Consider the following 22,745-nt stretch of genomic DNA (forward strand, 5'->3'; position numbering starts at 1 on the left):
TGCTTTAGAAGAAAAAAAGCCTCATGAATAATAGCTTGACACCAAATCTTCACATCTAGCATATTAAGCTACAATAATCAAATCTCCCTGGATTTGCATCTCTCTTTGATTCAAGGAAAGTCTGTACACCAGGGAGAAGACAAATTCTGGTACATGTTATTCTTCAAGTTAAAGTGACTTTTTCTTTATTATCAGTTTTTTTTTAAAGATTTATTTATTTATTTGAAAGTCAGAATTACAAAGAGAAAGAGAGGGAGAGGAAATAGAGGGGGATGGAGAGAGAGAAACTTCCATCTGTTAGTTCACTCCCCAATAGGCCTCAATGGCTAGAGCTGAACCAGGCTGAAGACAGAAGCCAGGAGCTTCTTCCAAATCTCCCACATGCATGCAAGGGTCCAAGGACTTGGGCCATCCTCTTCTTTTTCTCAGGCATGTTAGCAGGGAGCTGGATCAGAAGATGAGCAGCTGGGTCTTGAACTGGTACACATATGGCATGCCGACACTGCAGATGGCAGCTTAACCAGCTGTGCCACAGAATTAGCACGTTATCAAATTTTAAAACTCTCTCAATTTCAAATCTACCAATGGTCTCAGATTTTATCAAATTTTATGCCGTTATTCTGCACTGGATGTGTTCCTTTTTATTATTCACTCTCTATAATGCTCTTAAGTAACCATTACAAAGTTGATTTTAAAGATGAGAAATCTTGAATCCCAATCTGCCTTCTTCTTCCTAGGAGCTCACTGATCTTTTTGGGTAACTATCATGGTATAATCCTGGTATAATATAGGGTGAATATCCATTATCTCACTTACCACAGGTGGTAGAGTGAATCATGCATGTTCTGTCTTTTGCAGCCGTTCCAAGAACATGGAAGAATTGATTGTCACTATTGTAGCTGGGCTTGTATGTGGACTAGAATGTCCCTAACTTGGGCTGTGGTTCTTGCTGCATAGAACTTCCAGTCACTAGAGTCTACTGCCTCTTTAAACTATGACTTAATTGTCTCTTGCCTGTTCAAGACAAGTCATTCCATTTCAGTGATTTACCAAAAAGGAACCTGGATAAAGCTAAGTGTCTCTAGAAGCTATAATTTCTTCTGAAGTATATGATAAGAAACAGCAAAATGAAATTATGCGGTTAGATCATTTCTAATTCTGAGACAAGTTATATTTTCCCCACACCAAAATTTTCTTCTTGAGATGGCTAGAATCTGTGTAAACATTTTTTTTTCCACTCAGTAACTCTTGAACAGAGAACATGACTCTTCATTGGGATATTGAATCTCTGTCATAATTATGAAGTTGTTCAAGAGAAACAAATGCAATTGGTATACATTTTATGTTTTATTAGTCTTCAGTTTTTTTCTTTTCAGCCTAGAATGATGACCCTCAATTTAAATGAATCTGAGGGAAGGTTTATCACAACATTAAGTAGGAATGCAATGAATAATGTAATGGTAATGAAAAAGTGAGTTTTAACAATGTGGAGACAGTTAATTCAATGACATATATATTAAAATACATGACTCAATTTTATTTGATATATTTAATACATACACAGTGAAACACATTTTTTATGAACTCAACAAATAATTATAGTAACACATTTTATACCCTTTCACTTTTATTACTTTGGTAGTTATAATTCCAAATTTATATTATATATGTATATATATATATACACATTTACATAAATATATATCCAAAGTAATATTTTGACTGTAAAACACTTCTACTCTGAGGAATACAGAAGTTTGATACTTATTTATATAAATAAGTAAATATGATTACATATGCATTACAAAAATTTAATTAGGTGAAATTACATTGAATGACTTTTATTTGGCTATTTATATTACCCTCAGCCAAGGTAATTTATTTAGAAATATTTAATTACCAAGATTCAGGAGTCCTCAATAATCTTAAATCTTTGAAAACCTAAAATTTTAGTATCTTAAGAGTATTTCATTCACTTTCCTATAATCATTAACCTGATCATATCACAAAATTTTCCTCAATTGAAGATTTTTGACGTCATGGAAGTTCAGCTATATTGCTTCAACCATGCCATATTTTTTAATTTAAATAAATTCCTTGAAGGTAAGGATGTCCAAGTCTTTGATCTCTCACAAAGAAAGATGAAAACTTAATCTAATTTTCATTTAGGAAAAATTTTTTGAATGAATAAATGATTGAATAAAAATGGTATATGCCAGTGCTTCCAATAAATGTGAACATACATCTAAATTAATTTTACAAATTACAGTATTCATTATTCCAAATGAAGCCAGTTCTCTAAACATAGGTTGTATAATTGCAAAGAATACTATAAATGTAGTAAACTTATAAAACAATTAAATCTGAACAGATTAATTAAACTATGGAGACAAAGACAGAGTATTTTGAATTATGTAAAATATTTCTTAATGTATGTTTATGAATATATAAATTTAGCAAAACAAGTGAAATATGAATCAAAATTTCAAAACAAGGATACCCACTTTCCAATTGGCATATTATTTAGTTTACGTTTAAAGAAACTCTGAGTCAGTGTTGTGGCACTCTATATGTGATCTGGTTTGAATCCCAGTTCTCTGCTTCCAATCCAGCACCCTGCTAATGCACCTGGGAAAGCATAAGATCATATTCCAAATGCTTGACTCTTGCCACCCAATTGGAGACTATGGTGAAGTTTCAGATTCCTGGCTTCATCCAAGTCTTAGCCATTGCAGCCATTCGAGGAGTAAACAAGAGGATTGGAAGATATCTCACTTTCTCTCACTTCTCTCTTTCTGTCTTTCCCCTCTGTACTTTTCAAATAAATAAAATGAATCTTTAAGAATTAAACTGTTTATATCACATGATTACCAATAAAGATTTTCATTTAATCACATTATTTTAATTGTAGGAAAAACTTTTAATATTATTTTATACTTCTAATGTGTATCTTTATCTGAAGTTTTAATTCATAAGTAATAGCACACTTTCCTCAAGCATTAATTCATAATATGTTTATGGAAACTAATTTGTTCAGAAGACTACAGGCATCATGTATCAGTCCAGCATCTCTTTTTGAACTGTAGTGTTTGTAACCTGAATGGTCAAATATACCTAAATTTTCTTGTGTAGATTTTTTTTTGACAGGTAGAGTGGACAGTGAGAGAGGAAGACAGAGAGAAAGGTCTTCCTTTGCCATTGGTTTACCCTCCAATGGCCGCCGCGGCCTGCGCTGATCTGAAGCCAGGAGTCAGGTGCTTCTCCTGGTCTCCCATGCGGGTGCAGGGCCCAAGCACTTGGGACATCCTCCACTGCACTCCCTGGCCACAGCAGAGAGCTGGCCTGGAAGAGGGGCAACCGGGACAGAATCCGGCGCCCCGACAGGGAATAGAACCCGGTGTGCCAGTGCCCCAAGGTGGAGGATTAGCCTAGTGAGCCGTGGCGACGGCCGTTGTGTAGAATTTTTAAAAATTCATACAAATTTTAGCATCTTTTCCCTGGATCTGAGAAAAATGTTGCTGATATTCTGATTGGGATCACACTGAATCTTTAAATTGCTTTTGGTAGTATGGGAATTATGGTATTAATTCTTCCAATCAACGAACATGGAAGATTTTTCCTTTTTTAAATGTCTTCTTCTATTTCTTCCTTTTATGTCTTGTAATTTTCATTGTTGAGATGTTTTACCTCTTTGGGAAATGTATTCCAAGCTATTCAATTTTTTGAAGCTATTGTGTATGTGATTGATCTTACAAATTATTTCTCAGCCATTAGATTACCTGTATATACAAAAGCTATTGATTTCTGTGTGTTAATTTTATATCCTGCAACTTTACCAAACTCTATATTGAGCCCCAATAGTCTCTTAGTGGAGTCTTTTTGTTCCCTATATATAGAATCATGTCATCTACAAATAGGGATAGCTTGACTTCCTCCTTTACAATTTGTACCCTTTGATTTATTTTTTTCTTTCCCAATGGCTTTGTCTAAAACTTCCAGGACTATATTGAATAGCAGTGGTGAATATGGGCATCCTTGTCTGTTTCAAGAGCTTAGTGTAAAGCTTCCAACTTTTCTCTATTGAATATGATGCTGGCTGTGGGTTTGTCATAAATTGTAAATTGCCTTAAATGTTTCCAGGAATTCCTCCTATACCCAATTTTCTTAGGTTTACATCATGAAAGGATGTTGTATTTTATCAAATGCTTTCTCTGAATCTAATGAGATATTCAATTTTTTTTTATTCTTCAGTTTGTTAATGTGTTGTATCGCATTGATTGATTTGTGAATGTTGAACCATCCCTGCATACCAGCGATAAATCCCACTTGGTCTGGGATAATGTTCTTTCAGATGTGTTGTTGGAGCTGATTAGCCAGCATATTTTTGAAGACTTTTCATTTATGTTCATCATGGAAATTATCTTTAGTTCTCTTTTTCTCTTGTATCTTTTCCTGGTTTGGGAATTCTGTGCTCATAAAAATAGTTCTGGAGGATTCCCACCCTTTCCATTGTTTTGAATAGCTTGAAAATAATTGGAATGAGTTATTTTTAATAGAAAAAATTTATTTAATAAATAGAAATTTCAAAAGTACAACTTTTGGATTATAGTGATTTTTCCCCCATAACCAACCTCTCACCTGCAAACCATCCCATTTCCTACTCCCTCTCCCATCCCATTCTTCATTAAGATTAATTTTAGTTATCTTTATATACAGAATATCAACTCCATACTGAGTAAAGATTTCAACAGTTTGCACCCACACAGACATACAAAGTATAAAGTAGTGTTTGAAGATTTGTTTTACCATTAATTCTCAATTCTCACAGTACAATACATTAAGGACAGAGTTCCTACCTGGGGAGCAAGTGCACAGTGACTCCTGTTGTTGATTTAACAATTGACACTCTTATTATTTAAAGTAGCTAGAATTTAGTAGTGAAGCTATCCAGTACTGGGATTTTCTTTGTTGCGAAGGTCTTAATTACAGATTCAACCCTTGTCTTGGTTATTGGTCTGTTTAGGTTTTCTGTGTCTTCATGACACAATTTTATTGGGTTGTATGAGTTCAGGAATCTCCATTTACTCTGGATTTTCTAATATGTTGGCATATACAACTTTGTAGTAATCACTGATGATTCTTTTTATTTCTGTGGTATCAGTTGTTACATTTCTTTTTTCATTTCTAATTTTATTATTTTTGGGTCTTTTTTCTCTTTGTCTTCAGTTAGTTAGTTCAATGGTATAGCAATTATGTTTCTTTTTCAAAAATACAGCTCCTCTTTTCACTGATCTTTTTTGTTTCAATTTTATTTATTCTCCAATTTTAAGTATTTCTTTTCTCCTGCTAAACAATCAAAATCTCACTGATCTTCTGCTCTGATATAGAAAAAAAATGATGCTAAAATTTATATGGAAACATGAAAGACCCTGAATAGTTAAACCAATCTTATACAGCAATAACAAAGCTGGAGACATCACAATATCAGATTTCAAGATATGCTATGTTACAGTTATAACAGCTTGGTACTGGCACTAAGATCAATGCAACAGAAACAAGACTCCAGAAATCAATCAACACATCTATAACCAACTAATCATTGACAAAGGAGCTAACATCAATCCCTGGAAAAATGACTGTGCCTTCAACAATTAGTATTGCAAAAATTGGCTCTCCACATGCAGAAGTATGAAATGAGACCTCTACATTAGACATTATAAAAAATCAACTCAAAATGGGCCAAGGATCTGAGTCTATGACCTGATACCATCAATTTACTAGAGAAGAACATTATTGAAATTCTGCAAGACATTGGCATAGGAAAAGACTTCTTGGAAAAGGCCCCAGGAGCACAAGCAATCAAAGTTCAAATAGATACCTGGGATAACACCAAGATGAGAAGCTTCTGCCCTGCAGAGAAACAATCAGCAAAGTGAAGAAGCAATTGACAGAATGGGAGAAAATATTTGCACACTGTGAAACTAAATAAAGATTAATATCCAGAATCTATAAAGAGCTCCAGGAACTGAACAACAACAAAACAAATAATCCAGTTGAGAAATGGACAAAGGACTTGAAAATAAATTTTTCAAAAGAAGAAATTGTAATGGCCATCAGACACGTGAAAAAATGCTCAAGATCACTAGACATCAGGGAAATGCAAATCAAAACCACAATGAGCTTTCACCTCACTCCAGGTAGAATGGCTCTCTTAGAGTAATCAACAAATAATAAATGCTTGGGAGGTTGCAGGGGGAAAGGTTACCTAATCCACTATTGCTGGGAATGTAAACTAGTACAGCCATTGAAGAAGACAGTATGGGGATACTTCAGAAATCTGAAAATAGATATAACATATGATCCATTAATCCTGTCCCTGAGAATTTACCCAAAGATGTGAAATCAACCAATGAATAAGTTAACTATACCCCATGTTTATTGCAGATTGATCCACAATAGCTCAGATATGGAATCATCTCAGATGCCCATCATCTGATGATTGGTTAAAGAATTTATGCTGTATAGTCACTATGGACCACTCACTACTCAGCCATAAAAAATAATGAAAAATCCTGTCCTTTGAATAAAATAGATGCAACTAGTAACCATTATACTTAGTGATATAAGCCAGTTCCAAAAAAGAGAAATATCATGTTTTCCCTCATTTGTGGTAACTAAATAAAGTACCAAAAATGTAAGGTATAGGAGTGAAATTGACATTTTGAGCTTTGATGATTGTTTAAAGCCCTTGTCTCTCTTATTGAGGAGCAATGTTCTCTTCTTCATACTATGTGTTAAACTCATTACTCAGTGTTGGGTTAGTTTTATGATTATAAAGTAAACTGAAAGTGGATCATTGTAAAAATTAAGAAAGGTAAAAGGAGAGGATGGAGGAGGAAGGGTGGGATCAAGGTCTGGAGGGAGGGTAGGTTGGGAAACATCACTACATTGTGTTCTTAAATTTATATACATGAAATAAACAAACTTTCTATACCTTAAATAAAATTTTAAAGGATAATTTCAAACAACTACTGAACCTTTCAGAACTTCTTTTACATATCATGTGTCAGCTTTTATTTGTACCCTGAATTAAAGATTATGAAAGTCATTATAATTTAGCCACACCACATTTTAAGTAATCCTTGTTTTATGCTTTGCATTAAAGTCTAGTTTGATTTACATTAGCTACTTGATTTCTCTAAATCTTTCCCCCTTCTATCTCTATCTCTGTCTCTGTGTGTGAAATAACTATCCCAACTGTTTACCATTGAATAGACATAAGCAAAATAAAACACCGTAGCTCCATATGATTTATAAATTGGATCATGTTAATGCAAATCTGTTGTCAATGTTCCTGTTAATTGATCCAGAATACTATGTGGCATAGTGGGTAAAGCTGCTTTCTGCAGTGCTGACATCCTATACGAGCACTGGTTCAAGTCCCAGCTGCTCCACTTCTGATCCAGCTCTCTGCTATGGACAGGGAAAGCAGTGGAAGATGGCTCAAGTACTTGGGTCCCTGCACCCACTTGGGAGACCCAGAGGAAACTCTTGGCTCCTGGCTTTGGATTAGAGCAGCTCCAGCGTTGTGGTCAATTGGAGAGTGAACCAGCAGATGGAAGACCTTTCTCTCTCTCTCTCTCTCTCTCTCTGCCTCTGCCTCTCTATAACAATTATGCCTTACAAATAAATAAATAAATCTTTAAAAAATATTATGTCCCTTATGAGGAGTATGTTAATAATCTCTAATATGAAGGGGCATGCCACATGTTATTCAAATTTTTTATCATGATATTTCATTTCATTTGCTTCTACTTTTATAAAAAGCTTTTTAAATTTACTAGAAGACATGTGTATAATAGGTGCCCTACTAATGAATTTAAGCTTTTCTTAGTCTCTATCTCAAGTTCTTTTATACTTATATCCACATTTTGGCCTTAGTCCACCAGTTATCAAGATGTTCTATCCATGGGCCGGCGCCGTGGCTCAGTAGGCTAATCCTCCGCCTAGCGGCGCCGGCACCCCGGGTTCTAGTCCCGGTCGGGGCGCCGGATTCTGTCCCGGTTGCCCCTCTTCCAGGCCAGCCCTCTGCTGTGGCCAGGGAGTGCAGTGGAGGATGGCCCAGGTGCTTGGGCCCTGCACCCCATGGGAGACCAGGAAAAGCACCTGGCTCCTGGCTCCTGCCATCGGATCAGCGCGGTGTGCCGGCCGCAGCACGCTGGCCGCGGCGGCCATTGGAGGGTGAACCAACGGCAAAGGAAGACCTTTCTCTCTGTCTCTCTCTCTCACTGTCCACTCTGCCTGTCAAAAAAAAAAAAAAAAAAAAAAAAAAAAAGATGTTCTATCCATGCAAATGAAATTCTTCTTCTACTTTACAAGTAAAACATTGGAAGCTTTTATTGCATTCAACTGAGAGGGCAGTGACAGTTATCTTTTTATTTCTGCCTTCTTTTGCTAATATCTGGAGATCTCAAAGAAATAGCAGTCATAATTTTATGCAGGTATAAAACTCAGGTATCATTTGTAGTTTATGCATGTTGGTTTTCTTTAATTGATTCAGTGGGATTAAGAGTCTAGTCAAAAATGAAATTCTTTAATACAGTTTTGAAAGTTTTTAATGTGTTCCCAGTGTTTATTGACTGTAATGAGAAGGAGAATCAGAAAGTCTATTGCACCAGGTTACTGGATATGGAGTCTTGTTATTCTCTGCAGTAACATGATTATGTGTGATTTGTTCATCACCTTGTGTTCAGATCTTGGAAAACTAAGACCTTCAATAAATGACCAAGCCATGCATGGGATATTGATTGTCTAGATGTTACTGACTTCGAGATCATAATAGACTGAGTATCTAGTTTCCTCAAATTTCCATATTTTATCTTGTAGGGAATACACAACTATTAATATTTTTTACCCCCAGAAAACTAACTCAAATATAGCTTGAACCTAGAGATGGGTTATACATGTTTCCAAAATTACTTTCCATCTAATTTTCCAGAAAGGTAAAAACAAAGTACTATCCAGTGAGTTAAATTCTCAGCAGGGGAACAATTTTTAAGTTGGTTACCATGGTAATTCCATTCTTGTATGCAATTCCCACTCAACTTAGCTTGATGGCATTTGGGCTGAGTAATGAAATAGAAGAAAAGGACTTATAATTTTACTTGCTTTGAAAATATCCACAATAAGAAGTGTACATATTCCACTCCTTCTGTTAAGCTTCTCCTCATGTTTTCCTTTCTCTAAAAGATACTACTTCACAACTATATAAAATTCTTATGGGTCTATCCATTTAAATGCCATCACAAAAATTTTTTTAATAGGTCAGGAAAATCTATTGAAAGGGTAAACTTCTGTATTCTGATCATTCATACCCACATTTAATAGATTGGAAAAACCTTTCCACTGTGAGTTTATTGTGGGCAAATAGAATATATAAAGGGTTTATTTCATGCAGAATTTAAATATTCAACTGATTTGAGTTGAAGTCTCAGGCTCACAAATTTGTCATTAATACTTACAGTGATTAGGGATTTTCTGCTTATCCCAGTTGAGACGACTGAATGAACTATAGAAATACATATATTGTCATAGGTCATTGCTTCATATTCCTCAGAGGTAAATGCCTGACATTTGTGTTAGAAACATGGGCCATAAATGGTTATGGTGTTTGTGAAAATATTAGAAAAGCAAATGATTACTTAAACATATCACAAAGGCCATTTAAGAAAAAAATAGAGGATACCATCTGAATGAGAACTTTGGCTATGTCTTTCCCTTCCAACACAATTATTTTTTCTTAAAATATAAAAATATTAATTCCAGGAGTCACTGTGCACTTACTCCTCATGTAGGATCTCTGTCCTTAATGTGCTGTGCATTGAGATTTAATGCTTTAACGAGTACTCAAACAATATATTTCACTTTGTGTTTCTATGGGGGTGCAAACTGTTGAAATCCTTACTTAATGCATACTAAACTGATCCTCTGTAAAAAAAAAAAAAAAAAAAAAAAAAAAAGAAATTATCAACTCCCAACTTGACTCTCACTGGGATTAAACATGACAATAGGTCTGATCTGATTTCATCATCATTTAAAAAAATCATCTATTATTTTTCACTTCATGTTTCTGTGTGGAAGCAAACTGTTGAAATCCTTACTTAATGTATACTAAGCTGATCTTCTGTATATTAAGATAATCGAAAATGAATGTTGATGTGAATGGAAGGGGAGAGGGAGTGGGAAAGGGGAGGGTTGTGGGTGGGAGGGACGGTATGGGGGGGAAGCCATTGTAATCCATAAATCGTACTTTGGAAATTTATATTCATTAAATAAAAGTTAAAAAAATATATAAAAATATTAATTCCACAAATATGTGATGAGTTTGTTGCAAGGATCAACTGAAACTTGTTTTAAAAGGTAATAAACTCAGCAAACAATGAAATGCAAATTTTATTGTAATTGTAGATGACTACTGGTTGAATATATTTTATGCACTTCTTACCACTCAAGTCCCTAAACACTTTTTATGAAAGAATTCTTTTTGTGATTGAGCATGTAGGTGAGAAAGAATTATGCCAAAGCAAAATATAGATACACAGAGGGAAATTATCCTCATTAAGACTGTGTTAGATGGTGCCATTTATTCAGGTTCCCACCCAGAGCATAATGTCTTCACCAAAATTGCCAGTTTGGATTCATCCATTCCAGATAGCTATATTTAACTGACTAGTGAGTGTCTAGTTTACAACCATATAAGGTAACTAAAAGCTTAACTGATGACAGCTAAATCAACTCCAAGAAGTGAGAATCTCACATAAGTAATCCTAAAATTGATTCTAAATATCTTTAACAAATGATGGATACTACATGGATTCTAATGTAACATTCTAGTCTACTTTTTTCCCTTAGTGAATTGAAGCAAATAAATGCAGCATAGTAAAAAAGATATTTTATTGTCATTGTTAGGTGTTGTTTTTCAGGTTCAGTTTGCATCAGTTTCCAGATTCCATTGACTTGTGTCCAGATTGGTCTTGTACCATTCACCTCCTACTGAAATAGATTGCCATCTTTCTGATGGCCTTTATTTTATTTGAGAAGGACTCTCACTTTTTCACTTACAATTATTTATGTTGAATTTCTATGAAGACCACTCTGTACAATATGCTGTATAAAATGTATACTGCAGGGTCAGTGCTTTGGCATAGCAAGTTAAGCCACAGCCTGCAGCACAGGCATTCCACATGGTCACCGGTTTGAGACCTCACTGCTCTACTTCTGACCCAGCTTTCTGCTAATGTGCCTGGGGAAGCAATGGAAGATAACCCAAGTGCTTGGACCACTGCTTCCACATGGGAGACCCAGAAGAAGCTCCTTGCTCCTGGCAGCTGTGACCAATTGGGGAGTGAACCAGTGGATGAAGACCTCTCTCTCTGTCTCTCTCTCTGTCTCTCTCTCTCTCTGTAACTCTGCCTTTCAAATAAATAAATATTGTTTTTAAAAATGTCTGCTGATTATTTACTAAATCTGGAAACAAAGTTTTCTCTTTCCTCAGTGCTTTGTGCTTTGTCTCTGTACCTTTTCTGTACTCTGCTGCTAAAAACTATATTTTGTTAATTGTACCCAGTGAAGTTACCTACCCATTTCATTAGAAGAAAAAAAAAATTATCAATTGCACTATTTATTGCCAAATATTATGTTTTGATAGCAATATGTCTTGGACTGATTTTCAGAGTACTCTTTTTTGCGCACCACAGTATAAGTTCCATTAGCTCCTATAACCATGTTGAAGAATGAATAGATCCACTATTTAGTTGGTAAATTAAAGAGTCAAAGATAATTGTGTTATCTCAACATTTTCTTCTTATCTTTACGGCTAAGCTTAGTTTAATTTATATCATCAGGCCTTCTATTCTTCTTCAAATTTATTTTTAAGAATTTCCAGAATCAAAACTATTATTTCATAGTAAACTATAATGTTTCATTTCTGATTTATAATTTCAGCTCAAGTACAAGCCCATTGGATCTCTATAAAAGATGGGCCTGCATAAAGTTTCAACCAAGCATTATCAATATGTGTTCCCCCAAACATGGATTATGATTCATGTTTTCCTGCATTCACTACCATCAGCTGACTTCTTAAAAAGTGAGAAGTTTTTCTTGAACTCTTTCCTTTCTCCCTATCCTATTGTCTTCCTACAGAAATGTACCTATTCTATCTCATCATATATGTCTCTATAAAGTTAGATTCTTCAAAATGCTATCATAATTTGTTTACTCTTTCTGGAAAGCATTAAATGGCTCATCATTGCATACAGCATTTTCTGTGGTGTCTCACATAATAAATATTTTAATTTTGTGATATGTTGGTCTTTGCTAAGTCTGATAAAATTATATTGTGATAAAAATACTTGCACAGTGGCACTGGCACACCGGGTTCTAGTCCTGGTCGGGGCGCCAGATTCTGTCCCAGTTGCCCCTCTTCCAGGCCAGCTCTCTGCTGTGGCCAGGGAGTGCAGTGGAGGATGGCCCAAGTACTTGGGCCCTGCACCCCATGGGAGACCAGGATAAGTACCTGGCTCCTGCCATCGGATTAGTGCGGTGCGCCGGCTGTAGCACGCCAGCCGCAGCAGCCATTGGAGGGTGAACCAACGGCAAAGGAAGACCTTTCTCTCTGTTTCTCTCTCTCACTGTCCAGACTGCCTGTCAATAATAATAATAATAATAATAATCAGGAGGCATAAAAAGACCATGTATTTCTAGGTCTGCTTTTTTCCTGTTTAAAAAAATAAAAAAATACTTGCACAGATAATATCTAAATAGACAGACATGCATAATATTCCAATAAAACATTACTTACAAAGTCAGCTGTCTGGTGGTCCTAATATGCTGACCCCCAGTACAGAATTACCTTTCAAATTTTGTTCCTCTTATAGCCAGTAAATCAAAGATATATGTATTCTGTCTTGGGAGATGCAAACCTGAAGATAGAAGACTGCTTTATTATCTTGTCTGTGATCCACATTCACATCCTCCTATAACCTTTCCTACTTAATACTTCCCTTCAGGTCTACCATGCCTGACTGACCATCACATATCCTCATTTCTCTGTCAGGGACATCACTTCAACCACCTTTCCATTCTTTCTAAGAACATCTTTCATGCTTCCTTGTTGGAGCCCTTTCTGATACACTTGTTTGGTGGATTCACTCACTTCTGAACAGATTGATAAGGTACCTTATTTTATAAATGAATTGTGGTGAGAGGAGCTTGATGGGGAAGAGTTAGTTATAGCATACATGTATCAAGTAAGTTACATATACTATGATGGAGAAACTCGATATTATTGTATAGAAATTGGATGGTCAGTCTGTTTAACATTTTTAAAGATTCATTTATTTGAAATGCATATATATAGATAGAGAGATAGAGAGAGAGAGAGAGAGAGAGAGAGAGAGAATCTTCTAACCATTGTTTTATTCCTCAAATGGCTGCCATGGCCAGGGCTGGGCCAGGATGTAGCCACGAGCCAGGAGTTTCTTCCTGGTCGCTCACATGGACGCAGGGGTCTAAGCACATGGGCCATCTTCTGTTGTTGTTCCCAGGCTCATTAGCAGAGAGCTGTATCAGAAGGGAGTAGCTAGAGACATGAACTGGTACCATATGGGATGCCAGCACTGAAGGTGAAGGCTTAAGCTTTTATGCCACAGTGCAGGCTCTGTGTGTTTATCTTTAGACTGGTAATATTAGAGTGCTTCTATGAAAAATTTACAGCTGAGTAAAAATCTGTAAGTAAGGAGGATTGTTATTAAACTTTCGAAAAGAAAAGGATCTTAGGAACTAAAACAGGTGAGAATAAGCATTATACATTTGAGGAAAAGGAAAGAAGACCAGTGTATCTGATGATAATATATAATCTTAATCTGTTAGAGAAAATGGTCATCTATCTTTCTGTCTACCTGGATATAGATATAGATCTGAAAACAGTGAAATATTATTGGAATTTATTTTTTTAAATTTTATTTAGGGTATACAAATTTCATGCATTTCATATACATAGATTTCAGTCTTCCCACCCTACCCTCCCTCCTTCCCATGCTCCCCCTTCTCCTATTCCCACTCTTAATTTTTGCAAAGATCTGTTTTTCATTTACTTTCTATTCACAAGATTAATCCTAAAGTAAGTACTCAACAAATAGTATGAAGAAAAAAAAAACTGTTCTTCAATAGTAAATACAAGGGCTGTAAATAGTCATCTAGTCTTAAAATGTCACAGCTCTATTGTCAGAAGTAGTCAGGATGATAAGCATGAGACAGTAGTCTACTGAAACAGTAAGTTAAGTCAATAAAGACGGAGATAAATGTCTCCTATAGGTGTTTCGTAAATGTTACCAGAAATAACTGTAGAATAAGCCCTTGATTTGGATGTCAAATGGCTTTAGTTACAGAGAAATGCGTAATAGAGACTTGAAACTGAGAATGAACCGTAACGTGGGGCACATACTCTTCTAAAGAGGTACATTAATTCTGAGTGGGCACTTTGACTGTTAGTCACTTAGCTTAGTCCAAGAACAGCCTAGTCTCAGACACCTTCTTCTGTAATGTTGAACCTTGGCCAATTCCTTCAAATCCTTATTAGGAACAAAACCAGCTCTACTAGGGACTAGAGGGCATGCTAGCTTTGTTGTCAATTTTTCCTCCCCTTCATCTTTACTATTGACAATTCAGGAAGATCCCAAAAGCTATCAAAGCTCCCTGTTGGTTTTCAACACCCATCAAATAATAATGATAGGAAGCTTGAAGGTGACATCTTGTAATTCAGTTTACAGGGACAAGTTTGTTCTTGCGATAACGCACCGTGGAATTCTTGCAATTTAATAACTCTGTAAAAGAAAGAATTTGCCAATCTTTGAGTTTTAACTTTCTTTTTTCTGACATCTCCTGCAGAATTTTCAGAGGACTTATGCTTTTGAAAGCTGTAAATAAGCTCTGAGTTGATTCTACACAGAGAGTAGAACAGGTGCTTGCTATGATTCTCTACATTCAGGTGTCTTCTGAGAAGGGAGTGGACTGGAGGTCTCAGGATGTCTTTCTACTTTCCAGACTACATTTTTTTTTGCTGCTCTTTCATTCAGCACAAAAAGTAAGTGTAAAGGTAAACTACTGTTTTAAATGGATCTACAGAAATTAACAAGCCTTTTATAGGAAAGCAAATTTTGTCACAACATTATAACTTAAATGGTCTAGAATTTATGAGACCTGGTTATTTTGCTACTGAAGAGCAGGCTTTACCAGCTGGGAAAGTGTGTATGTATATATATTATATACATATATATTGTAATATATATATATATATATATATATATATATATGAGGTGATACAGCAAAACAATTTTTTCTGTGCACTTGCTCATGGGGAAGGGATATTCACTATCATATCTTTTTGTTGTTTAAGGAGATTGAATGCCATATAGATAAAAGGTTGTGTACTAAAAATTTTGTTATACTAATATAAAACCGTGGAAGCTCAGATTTATGATTTAGAAGAGAGCTCTGTATTTGCCATAAAGAGAAACAAATGCCCTGGCTTCATGCTATGGGCTTTGCATGGCTAGATATATGGCTTCATGCACACAAATAAATAAATACACATGTACACATATATTTTATTATGATTCAGTGTTCTGTACAAAAATCAATAAAAGGAAGGAGGGAACTTTAGTCTACTGGACCTTTTTCCTTAGTAAATATTTACTGACAGACACTATAATAGATCTAAGAGGCCAACATATCTGAAGAATTCCTTTTGCCCTGAGAGATCATACAGTTTACCAATATAGAAAATATCTTAAAAACCATAATATAGACTAGAATGGGCTAAAATGGATCTTTCTTCACAAGAACAAAAATAAGCATGTTGGTACCTGTACCTATATGTTTTTGGCCAGTTTGTTTTTATTATTCATGCCTTTCCTTTCCCATCAAAGGAATTTTGCCTTAGCTGGAGTTGTATTTGGTACAGCAGTTCTGACACTGCTTGGAATTCTTGGATCCAATTTCACAGTGGCTCAGTTTGAAATCCCGTGTTCCTACTAATGCCAATGTGGGGAGCGTCAGGAAGTATCTTAAATTGGTGAGACTCTGCCACTCATGAGGGATATCTAGACTGAGTTTCTGGCTCCTGGTCTTGGCCTGGCTCAGCCCTGGCTACTGCAGGCATTTGGGCAAAGAAACAGCAGATGGAAGACCTCCCTTTGTTAATCTCTGTGTGTGTGTGCCTGTCTCTCTGTATTTCAGAAAAAAAAAAATTAAAAATATTGGCTTAATCCAAATTAGTGAAGATTTTTTGGTCTATTTTCTTCTAGAAGTTATAATAATTTTAGCTCATACGTTTAAGTATATGATATACTTTAACATACATACATAGTTTGAAGAAATGGTCTAAGTTCATTTTTGCAAATGCATATTTAACTACATCAACACCATTTGTTGGAAATAAAATTTCCCGGTTACATTACCTAGAACCTTTCAAAAAATGTCAAATTATTGTCATTGTATACATCTAGCAGTTTTAGTATTTCTGTAGACGGTGATTTCTAGTCTTTTCCACTGAGCCACACTACATTTATATTTTATTTGTCTGTATATGACCTGAATGGTATTTTTCTCCTACAGAATAAGTAATAAAACATTTTGCATTCCCAAATAAAAAGATACTTTAAAATTGGCAATATAAGAATATTTATTTGATCCTAGTGGTGAGAAGTTTATTGACAGGGCAGGTAATTGCTCTATAGTGTATGTGTGTGTATATATATATATATATATATATATATATATACACACACAATGTTATATATATATAACATTACCATGAGGTGCTGGTAATACTATGTGGTCATCTGGCTGCTATTTTCAATGCCAGAAAATACTATTCAGTGCTTAAGTCATATGCATTTTATTTATAGTTAAAGGCAAACTTGACATTTCCATCTCAATTTGAAGACATAATTTTTACAGCTTAATTTCAGAACTCAAACTGAGAAAATAAGAAAATGTTTAATAATTTTTATGCTAATGTTGACTCCTCAGCTGAGATATGTTAAGCAACTTACAGCTTATGTGTCGAAATGCAAATAGACCTAGAATCTGCTTTTTTCTTAAAATGTTTCTTAAATTTTTTAAAATCAGTCCTTCGAAAGTTATGCATTCATGGCATCAGTTTCTCATTTGAATACAAATGAAAATGTCTTATTTTGTATAGTAGCCTTACCCTAGTATTGTTGTTTATTCAGGTCTTATTTCCTTAAAAATTAATTTTCAATTCCAGATCAACTCAGTTATAATTTAGTTCAAAAGCATAATCAAGCTATAATGATTATGTTGAAAATTGGGATACTTGGGCACTTTACTGATTACACTACAGCAACCTACTTACAAGGAGACCTAAATCAGTGGCTTGGAATTAAATTAGAATGTACAATCTTAGTAACTGCTACCAGACTCAAGACATCTTCACACCCACAATGGGATTGTATGTTTTCCTAATCTGCTTTTCTAGTTCTTTTAAAAGAAATCTTAGATCTTTAGATATTTTTTCTTTTCAAAATATCTATGAGTCTTCCACTCTCAATGAAATAAAATCTGAACTTTGAGTTTCTCACTCAGGCCCCTCTGTGAGCCGGCCCAAGCGTATTATTCTCTTAGTTCAATCTTTACTTAAATCATATGCAAATAGCCATCAACAATGTGCTTAGACACTATTACAGATCAATTGTTTCTTTAATTCAGTATCTCTATTTACTATTAATGTTTCTTACACTGGCTCCATGTGACTATTTCCTAAAAGATCAAATATTAGAAAACAGCTAAAACACAGTTGATTGAAAAATTATTATTCTATTCATTTCAATAGAAAATAATTCTTTTTCCTTAGAGTGTTTATTGCATTTATCACTGACAAAGTCATAGAATTTAACACACATTCTTAAGAGTACGTTCCACTGTTATTTCAGCTGTGAATCAGTACATATATTCACAGTAGAAGATAGTGCCTAACTCAGAGAGTTATACTAGCATCAATTTCAAGTCTGGTAGAAGAATTAAAAAAAATCATTGGATCATTTTCTTACTCAAAAAATTCATATAAGAAATATTTTAAATACGTCCTCAAACCTAACTTATGAACCCTTTAATTCCAAATGTCAGTCATTTCTGGAACTGACAGTCTATCATTTTAATAACTTCATATTGTTTTGCTAAATGAAGTGCATGCATTATTAATCAGCATCTGATATGACTAACATCTGGTATGGCTTCTTATGTGATCTAATTTCACTGTTCAGGTTCAACACTTCAGTCTTACTACAATAAAAATTACACTTGTAAGCATTTCACTGGATCACAGTTGGTAACAATGCATTTCCAGTCAAGTGTTCATCTCATAGAAGTATTTAAACCTAAACATATATTATCTTCCTTTCCTAACACCAGTGTTACAGTAAAAAACAAATTTACAGATGGACTTCCTATGGAATTTTTGCATTGCTATCTTTAAAATGAGGATTCCAAAATTAAACTGTTGTTATTCTTATAAATAGAGTACTGGTAATTACTCATCCAAAAGCAGAGAGGGGTGGAAGCATAAGTGCCAATTATTGTCAGGTTACTCACTCGTACAATATTTCAATAATTGGAATGCAGACTTTCAAAGTTTATTGTTTATATCTTTATTTGCAGCTCTCAGAGCATTTGGGGGAATATGCACTATATTCTAAAGGTTGTGTACAAGTATTCATGGGATTAGTTACTAGAGAATTGAAAATTGAATCATCTCAGGAAAACAAAAAAGAAAATTAGGATAGTGAGGGTCTTAAGTATAATACTCTTTAGAATATTTGCAGAGAGAGTCTTAATCACAGAAAATGTATCATAAAATAAAATAGAGATGGAAATTACAATGTTCAGGGACATTCATGAATGATAACCCAATGATCATAGGAAATTTGTGCTTTGTTGCTTTAGACAACAAAAAAAGTAAACTTTCCTCCTTAGAGTTATCAAACCTTATTTGTATAATCCTTGCTGCCAGCTTGTAGTACCTAAGTTTAATACCCAGTTGTGGTTCTTGACTCCAACCTCCTGTTAATGCAGACTCAGAAGTAGCAGTGATGGCTGAAGTCATTAGGCCATTACCAACATGGGAGAGCTAGTTTGAATTTCCAGCTCTCAGCCTTCAGCCTATTATAGGCATTTGAAGAATAAACAGTGGGTGGGAACTTTCTACCTCTGTCTTGGTATCTCTACCTCTGTCTATTTCTTTCTCCCTGTCTCTCTTTGCCTCTCACAAAAAAAATTTTTTTTTTCTCTGAGAAGAGGGGGCTTATTTAAGAGGAGGTAGTAGAGGTTGATAGTGAAGCATTAAGCAAATAAAATGATGTCTGCTTTGAGAAAATGGAGCAAATCGTGTTGATCCTTGAACTTCAATTGTACCCCTAAGACAAGACTGACCACCCTAATTGTGGAAGATTCAAAAGATGTTCAGGAGCCTGGATAAAGTGTTACATTATATCATTTCCAGAACTGGAGGTAATTTTTTTTTTTTAAATGAGAAGTAATATGTGTCTCCTCACTAAAATACAGTGCCTAAGACAAAAGTGTGTAAAACCATATTCCCAATGACCAAGAGTAGAGAGAAGAAACCAGCAGGGTATCAAAAGTTAAAAAATTTACGAAAGAAAAAAATATTATTGTTAATTGTCTAGAACTCTAAAACCAGATTAGAGAAGAGCTGATAATTTGAAACAACTGTAATAGGTTTATTGAAACACAAAGAAAATTGTTGCTCTCATTATGGGAAGGTTGAAGAGCAGTCTGCAATTTACAAAGTAAATCATCTATAGAGACTATCTTCTTATAATGCATTGATTTTAGGAATAGATTAAGCAAAGAGAAAGAAGCCATTTCCTCTCATGTGCCAAGGCAGGGGTTAAGCATGGAAGTACTTGATTCTGAGCAAGGAGCAATGTGTTCCATTTCCTGAAACAGATGGAAAATATTAAAGAAAGAAGCCTCATCCACAAGTATGAAGGGCTTTCTTAAATATGTGGCTTGCTGAAATATTGCCTGTTATTTAATCCTCCATACCATGCCTTGGAAGAAGAAACTTTTCCCAAAATTTAAAACAGTCAATGAGACTTATATCACTATATTATATTTATTTATTACAATGTATTCATTTAGAGGAAAGGACTCATTAATAAGAATATCTTTGTCCAAAGGCTGAGGAAAGGAAGATGAAATTTTATTGCTCTAATTTTTAAATGTATGCATTTTAATCTCTTCCTACATTGGAGGAAAAAATTAATTATAATACTGTAACTGTGAAGATTTTTTGTTGGTTGTAGTATCAAAGAGCCCATGAGAGTATTTTAGGCATGGAAAGGCAAGACACTCTGGCAAAACAAACACACAAAAAACCAAAAACCAACACCTAAATGAAAGGTCTCTGTGAGTGAGATCCCAGTAGAAAGAACAGGACATCTCCCTTTCTCTGAAGGGAGGAGAGAACTTCCACTTTGACTATGACCTTGTCTAAATAAGATCGAAGTCAGTGAACTCAAGAGGCTTCCATAGCCTTGGCAACTCATGACTAGAGCCTAGGGAGATTTCTGACGCCATAAACAAGAGTGTCATTTGTTAAGTCAACAACAGGAGTCACTGTGTACTTATTCCTCATGTGGGATCTCTGTCCTTAATGTGTTGTCCATTGTGAAGTAATGCTATAACTAGTACTGAAACAATATTTTACACTTTATGTTCTGTGTGGGTGCAAACTGATGAAATCTTTACTTAATATATACTAATCATTCATTGAAAATGAATCTTGATGTGAATGGAATGGGAGAGGTAGCAGGAGATGGGAGGGGTGTGGATGGGAGGGAAGTTATGGGGGGGAAAAGCCATTGTAATCCATAAACTGTACTTTGGAAAATTATATTTACAAAATAAAAGTTTTAAAATAAATAAATAAATAAAGTGTGACAATATAAATTCTTTTGTCTGTAAAATTCTAAATAAGATAGAATAAAAATAGCAAAGTATCTTGCAAAATGTTTGATATGTATAATTTACTGATTTGGAAAGTTATTTTGATGCTAAATAGGTCATATAATTCTATTTGAAAACACATGCAATATCCTATGTTGGTCTTACAATTGCTTTCAGACTACTAGCCAAAATAAGTATATTTTGTTATCATTTAGTTGTACATTTTTGCCTATATATTTGGTTTCTTTTCCTTCTAATTAGCACAGTAACACTCAACTGTCTATTGCATTCCTTAGCCTTTAACATTATCTTGCTATATCTTCTTGAGTAATGAGAACATTTCTTATCATATCCTCCCCAGCACTATAGCTAGTACACAATGCATAATCAATAAATAATAGGCAGAAACATAACTTAGTAAAATAATTATGTCAGAGAATATTAGAATTTTATGTATGTTCATTTGTATTTCAAAAGCAGTAAGAAATAATGTGATAAAATGCTGTTACTAGTCTTCATGTAGCAGAGTGGAAATAATTAAAATTCACTCAAAAGTCACCGAATGTGTTTTATCTTTCATGAACTCATTTTGGTAACTCATTGGTAATCAAGTGTGATCAAGATGGTTTCTTCTGTTGCCAGTAATCCTTGGTATTCTTTGGCTCCCAACAAGATAGCTCTTATCTTTGCCTCTGTCAACATCTGTGTCTCCACCACATCTCCTTGTAAGGATAAAAGCTGCATTTGATTACATTGTATTTAAGAATATTATTACAGAACCCCATAGACTGAGTGGCTTATACATAAAACACAATTTTTTCATATTGCTGAAGGCTGGCGAGTCCAGAACTTCAAGCCTGCTGATCTGACATCTGTTACAGGGACTTCCCAGTGTGCTAAATGGGATCTTTTCAGATCACCAATAGTAAAACCATTTTCATGTCTCTTCTTCTGAGGGCCCTAATTCCACCAATAGCACTTCCTCTCTTATGACCTAATTAATTCCCAAATGCCTCATCTCCTAATACATAAATGGTTAGGATGACAGCACATGAATTTTGGGAGCACAAAACAATTCCATCCATGAAAAGGACTCTTCTTACTCTTGTGGTTTGTCTTGAAATCTGGTATTTTGAAACCTCATGCTTTGTTTTAGTTGTAGAAGACTACTCTAGCTATTTTGGATCTCTTGTGTTTCCATATGAATTTAAACATTTTTTTCCTATACCTGAGAAAAATGTCCTTGATATTTTGATTGGTATCACATTTAATCTGTAAATTACTTCCAGTAGTATGGACATTTTGATGATATAAAATCTTTCCATGTATGTACATGGAAGATTTTTCTATTTTCTGTGTCTTTTTAATTTTCTTTCTTTAATATTTTGTAATTTTCATCATGGAGATGGTTTATGTCCTTGGTTAAAATTATTCCAAAGTAATCAATTTTTGTAGCTGTTGTTGAATGGGATTAATCTCAGAAGTTCTTTGTCATGGATGGCATTGTCTGTGTATACAAAGGCCATTGATTTTTCTGTGTTAATTTTATATCCTGCCACTGCAGCAAACTCTTTTATGAGTTCCAATAATCCATTGTAGAGTATTTTGATCCCATTTATATATATAGAATCATGTCATCTGCAAATAGGTATTGTTTGACTTCTTCATTCCCAATTTGTATCTTATTTATTTATTTT

Source organism: Oryctolagus cuniculus, chromosome 1 (assembly GCF_051225735.1).
Source record: "Oryctolagus cuniculus isolate XC-2025 breed Fujian yellow rabbit chromosome 1, ASM5122573v1, whole genome shotgun sequence".
NCBI lineage: Eukaryota > Metazoa > Chordata > Mammalia > Lagomorpha > Leporidae > Oryctolagus > Oryctolagus cuniculus.